Source organism: Triticum dicoccoides, chromosome 7B (genome assembly GCF_002162155.2).
Source record: "Triticum dicoccoides isolate Atlit2015 ecotype Zavitan chromosome 7B, WEW_v2.0, whole genome shotgun sequence".
In the NCBI taxonomy this organism is placed as follows: Eukaryota; Viridiplantae; Streptophyta; class Magnoliopsida; order Poales; family Poaceae; genus Triticum; species Triticum dicoccoides.
In genome coordinates this window covers 157,181,510-157,186,973 of record NC_041393.1, presented here as the reverse complement: position 1 = coordinate 157,186,973, position 5,464 = coordinate 157,181,510, and the positions used below count along the sequence as shown (strand labels likewise).

Below are 5,464 nucleotides of genomic sequence, written 5' to 3'. Positions count from 1 at the left end.
CCGTACGTCGCCGTCGTACGCCCGCACGTCTCGACGTTGGCGTCGACAGTTGTTGGAGAAAAAAAAAGACACAACTCAGAACCCTAAGGCATCCACGCCGTCTCCACGTCGGCCCCCATCTGCGCTAAGTCGCCGTCGCCCGGGCCGCCGCCCAAACAGGCCGCCGCGCGTGCCCCGGCGCCGTTACCGCTGCCGCCGCGCCTGCCCAGGCTCCGTTGCCGCTGCCGCCGCGTTCCATTCCCGTCGCCCAGATGGCCGCCCACCCACGATCTACGTCGCCGCCTCCCTCCGCGCAGTACGCCTGCTACGACCAGCCGTCGTCGTCACGCCGTCGACACCTGCCTCCGCCGGCCAGCAACTTCAGGCCGTCATCAGAAGAAATGGATCCGGCTGAAATCCTGGCCGCCGTGCAAGAGGTTGGTTAGAGACAACATTGTGCTTGATGAAATAATTGTTTTAGGGATGATGTTACACGGTGTTTGATTGATCGTACAATTTTTTTAACTATGTATAGTTAAAGGAGGAGGGCGATTATGATGGCAATGATTACGACGAGGACAACGAAACCTCGTCACTGAATATGGATGAACCTGCTGAGGAGAACTACATGAGTTTGGATGAATCTTATAGTGGCAATGTAAGTGTGATCAAGGTTGATAAAAACAATAAATATGGTAGACCGCACGGAAATTTTCATAATTTTTTGCATCATGCAGCGACATGGCGATGATGATGATGATATGGATATAGATGATTCATTTGCCCAAAGTGCACTCCGGGTATGTCATAAATAAAATCAGAGAAGAAATGTCATAATTACCATATTAGCGCTTACATGTTTTTTTGCAATGCGCGCAGATGGACGAGGACGGGAACTTTGTGAGGAATATTGTGGACGATGAAAGTGACAAATCGCACGTTGATCCATCTCATGATGACAGCTCCAGCAAAGTAAGTTTTCAAACTTACATAACTACATTATTACATATTAAAATAATAACTGACTGACATAAATGGTTTAATGCATTAATTTACAGGGAGATGTAGATGGTACAAGCGGGAATGATGAGTATGTTGGTGATGATCTGTTTAATTTTGACATCGGATTTGATGAATATCAGCAAGAATCATTGGACATGCATTGGAAGATCATGAGGAAGACGTTCAAGTCACTAGGAGAGGCTTACATTTTCTATAACCAGTATGCTTACGAGCGTGGTTTCAGCGTAAGAAAGGACTCACTGAAATATTCGAAAGGTCCTGAGGGAACTAAGCGCTTGAGAAAGTATCGGTGTGCGAGAGCTGGGAAACGACAGGCAAAACTTTGTACAATGGAAGGCAGGACCCGCAGACTGAGAGGGGAGACTTGTTGCTTCTGCTATGCGCACATAACTTTGAAACTTGATAAAGAGCGTGACGTTTGGTATGTCAGCAGTTTCAATGATGATCATAGTCACGTTCTAGCTAGACCGGATGAAGTCACGTTTCTTCGGTCTCATAATCAGATAAAAGAATATCAGAAAGCTGAGATCTTAACCATGGCAGGTGCTGGAATCAGGAAACATATGATTTATGATCAACTCGTCAGTAGGTACGGGTCATATGCAAAGGCTGGTTTTGGGAGGAAGAAGCTTTATAACATGTGTTATAGAGAAAAAATGAAATTGCTTGCACAAGGTGATACACACTGCCATTGGGATCATGATGACCAGAAAAGAGAGAGATCCAGATTTCTTCTTTGAGCACACCTTCGATGATGAAGGAAGGTTGAAAAACATATTCTGGTGTGATTCTCAATCACGTCGAGACTATGTTAGACTACGGTGATGTGACAGTCTTCGACAACACATACAGGATGAATAGGTATGGCATGCCATTTATACCTTTTGTTGGTCTGAACAACCACCGTTGCACCACGGTATTCGGTTGTGCTCTTGTGTCTGACGAGACGGAGGATACATATGTTTGGCTGCTTCAGACATTTTTGAGGGCTCATTGTCAGAAGAGGCCCAGGTCAGTAATTACCGATGGAGATGCAGCTATGATTAAGGCCATAAGAAAGGTACTTTCGGAGGTTTGGCATCGTCTTTGCTCGTGGCATATTAAGAAGAACATGCAGAAACACCTTCATCATAAGTCTCTAAAGGAGTTCAGGTCTCTACTTTATTATGCCACTTCAAAGAAGGTATTTGAGGAGAGATGGGCAGCGTTTTGCGCCAAATGGCAGTCGGAGAAAACAAAAACATGGTTACATAGGATATACAAGAAGAAAAGGCTTTGGGCTGCATCATATCTGTCAGGTGGGTTTTTCTTAGGTATGCGAAGTAACCAGCGAAGTGAGAGTCTGAATTCATGCCTTCACTTGCATCTAGACTCCGGTATGACTATTGTTGATATGATTGTGCACTATGAGAACTGCATAGTTCGTCTTCGTGAGAACGAGGCGCATGACGATTACACAAACTCACAGACAGTTCCAGTACCAGTATTGGACGAGTGTAAAGATATTGAGAAATCAGCTGCCCGTGAGTTCACTGCGGCAACCTTTTATATCTTGCAGAAAGATATGGAGAAGGCACGGGAGCTTGAGGTCCTTGAGAGACTGAGAGGAGCAGACACTCACAGATTCATACTGACATGGAAGGAAAATAGGGATATGAGATTCACTGTGGAGTACACCCCAGGTAACTCCGAAGAAACTGTGAGGTGCAGTTGCAGAAGCATGTATCGCAAAGGACTTCCTTGCAAACATATTCTTCATGTTCTGATTCAGCTACGCTTACGTGAGATACCTAAGTGTTTAGTGCTGCGGAGGTTGAGCCAAGTTGCAAGGGGTGGACTTCCCGTGAAGCGCACTAGCGATCTATTTGCGTGGGGATGGGCAGGTGCAGGTGACAGAGCTAGGTACAGTGAGTTGACTATCTTATCTGCTGAAGCAACTCATAAAGCATGTCATAAACCATTTTTATTCGACAAGTTGAAGGCGGCTCTGAGGGACATAATAGATAATGATTAAACTGAGGAGGATGAGCCTGGTGCGAGGGTACAGTTTGTGAACGACGATGCATTTGAGCCTAATCAAGATCATGGTCTTGTTCGTGATCCCGCTAAAGTTAACACCAAAGGCACACCAAAACAAAATGTTAAAAGACCGCGGTAAGAATGGTCCTGATGTCACTAAAAATGGGCGACCTAAAGCTTTTGATGAGAAAATCAAACGTCAATGTGGACTGTGTGGTCTTACGGGTCATTATAAGTCCACGTGCCCTCAAAATACTAAGTATGATTCTTTTATGTTATTGTAAATCTTATTGTTCAACCTGAATTTATTTGTTTATTGTGAATTAACACATATCTTACTGTTATGTAGGAACTTTGTTTGAATTGTGGAGTATGGAAGATTGCTACGGATTGCTATGGAAGATTGCTTCACCCTTTCATTGGAGACAGTTATTAATGTTCTACATATGTGATCTTTAATAATTGTTGAAATATGTTATATGAACTTATTTTACTTTGTTGCTACGATATACCGACATAAGTAGTTGTTTTGATGAAAGACTATGTAATGCAACAAGGAGTTTTTACTTTGTTTATTTTCATGTGCTCATTTTGCACAGAACTGCCGTCGCTTATTTTGACAGTGCCGTCGCTGTTGTTTTGACAGTGCTCATTTTTGCACACTAGTGCCGTCGTTGTTTACTGTTATTTTGCTCTTTGCTGTTATTTTTTTCCTAGCACTGTACGGTCGCCGTCGCTTAGAACCCCGTCGTTTTAATTATTTTTTTTAAAGACTGACAATAGCGCCGGCGGCACTGTCCCACAGCGGCAGCGTCGGGCGGCTGGCGGCAGTACGAAGTAATCAACTAGTTCGACAGCTCATGTGCCGCCGGATATATAAGCCGGTCGTCGCGCCCTCCGTCGGGCGAGGTGGGACTAAACATTTCCCGTCGCCCCGCGTGGAACTTGGGCCGTCGTCCCGCCGCCTGCTACTTGGGCCGTCTTCACGTCGCGGGCGTATAGTGTTATTTGGCCGGCCCACGCGGTCACGCGCGTCGCTGCAGGCACGGCGGCTGCGGGCAGCCAAGTTTTTAGTCCCACCTCGCCCGACGGAGCGCGCGACGACCGGCTTATATACCCGGCGGCGCGCTTGCAGTCGAACGTCTTTGATTAAACTGTTATGCCACTCGTCGTCCGACGCTGCCCTGTTGGACAGTGCCATCGGTCCTGTCTGACGTCAGACTAGCCGGCGCACTTGTTGGGCAATTTTTTTACAATGGACAACTAGGGGAATTTTTTTTACAATGGACAACTAAGAACGTCGGTGTTATAAGCGACGTCGTCTGTGGTTTCAAAATAACACTAACATAAGAACGTCGGTCGGTGTTACACGCATAATAAATACATGTGCATTTTTATTAACGTTCAACAGTACAGGAAAACATGGACTGACGTATCCAAACAATTTGACGACCACAGAACTATGAATATGAAAGACAATGGCTTGAAGACAACATAATAATTCAAATGTTATTCTCGCCTTAATAAATATTTAAAATAGTAGTGTCTTCTTCGTCACAAGATATCAAATTCGAAATAAATGTAAACATTATTTGAGCCTACAAAATTTTGTACTACAAAAATTTTGCCACATTTATTTCTTCTTTGCAAGCCGGGTGACTTTGTCCTTCACATCGTTGAGCGTATTTCCCTCCGCAAAAATAAGCTGCGCAATCATTAAGTCCCTCGATTTATCAATTGACCCCTGTTAGAACTTCATATTAGTACAATTTAAATAGTATTACATTATGAATTTAATTTAATATAAGCATTTCAAATAAACCAGACCTGAGAAAAATGGCTTGTCCACTTTTCACCGTTCCAATATTGAAAGCACCGAAGAACAAATATTCCACATGAATTGCTGGTCCATACAAACAATGGTTCATAAGTTCGCATTTCATGTAAGATATTACAACATATGAAAGTATTTACTCACCCGTCTTCTTGTTGTGGCATCTTATATGTTTTGATAGGCCAATTAGACACATCCGGATAATTCATAGCACCGCTAGCATTCGCATCACGTATGTCATATCCAAGTTGTTTTCTCTATTCATATAGATGACAGCACGAAAAGAATTTAACATAGTTCAGTTATTAAATGATAGTTTCAATATGCTCATGTAAATTTATGTCGTACCAGCTCCTCAACTCTTTCTCTAATTTCACTGTCAAGTTCGGGTCCCATCAAAGAATCAAGAACCTGAAACTCTTCTTTGGGGCGATGCATGACAACCGAAACCCAGTGGGTATTTCCCTTATTAAGAGGAATATAAAGCTGCATCACAACGAAAATATGATGCAATCAACACATACCCTCTTATTATTTATATCCCATATATGCATACATTAAGGCAGTTGAACTTACCTTATCTTTTTTGAAATACTCATCGATGCATCT

General features: G+C 43.5%; 1 pseudogene; it reads left to right on the top strand.

Annotated features, from left to right (window-relative positions):
• The first annotated feature begins 251 nt into the window (after positions 1–251).
• LOC119338764 lies at positions 252–1,827 on the top strand (annotated as a pseudogene).
• The last annotated feature ends 3,637 nt before the right edge of the window (positions 1,828–5,464 follow it).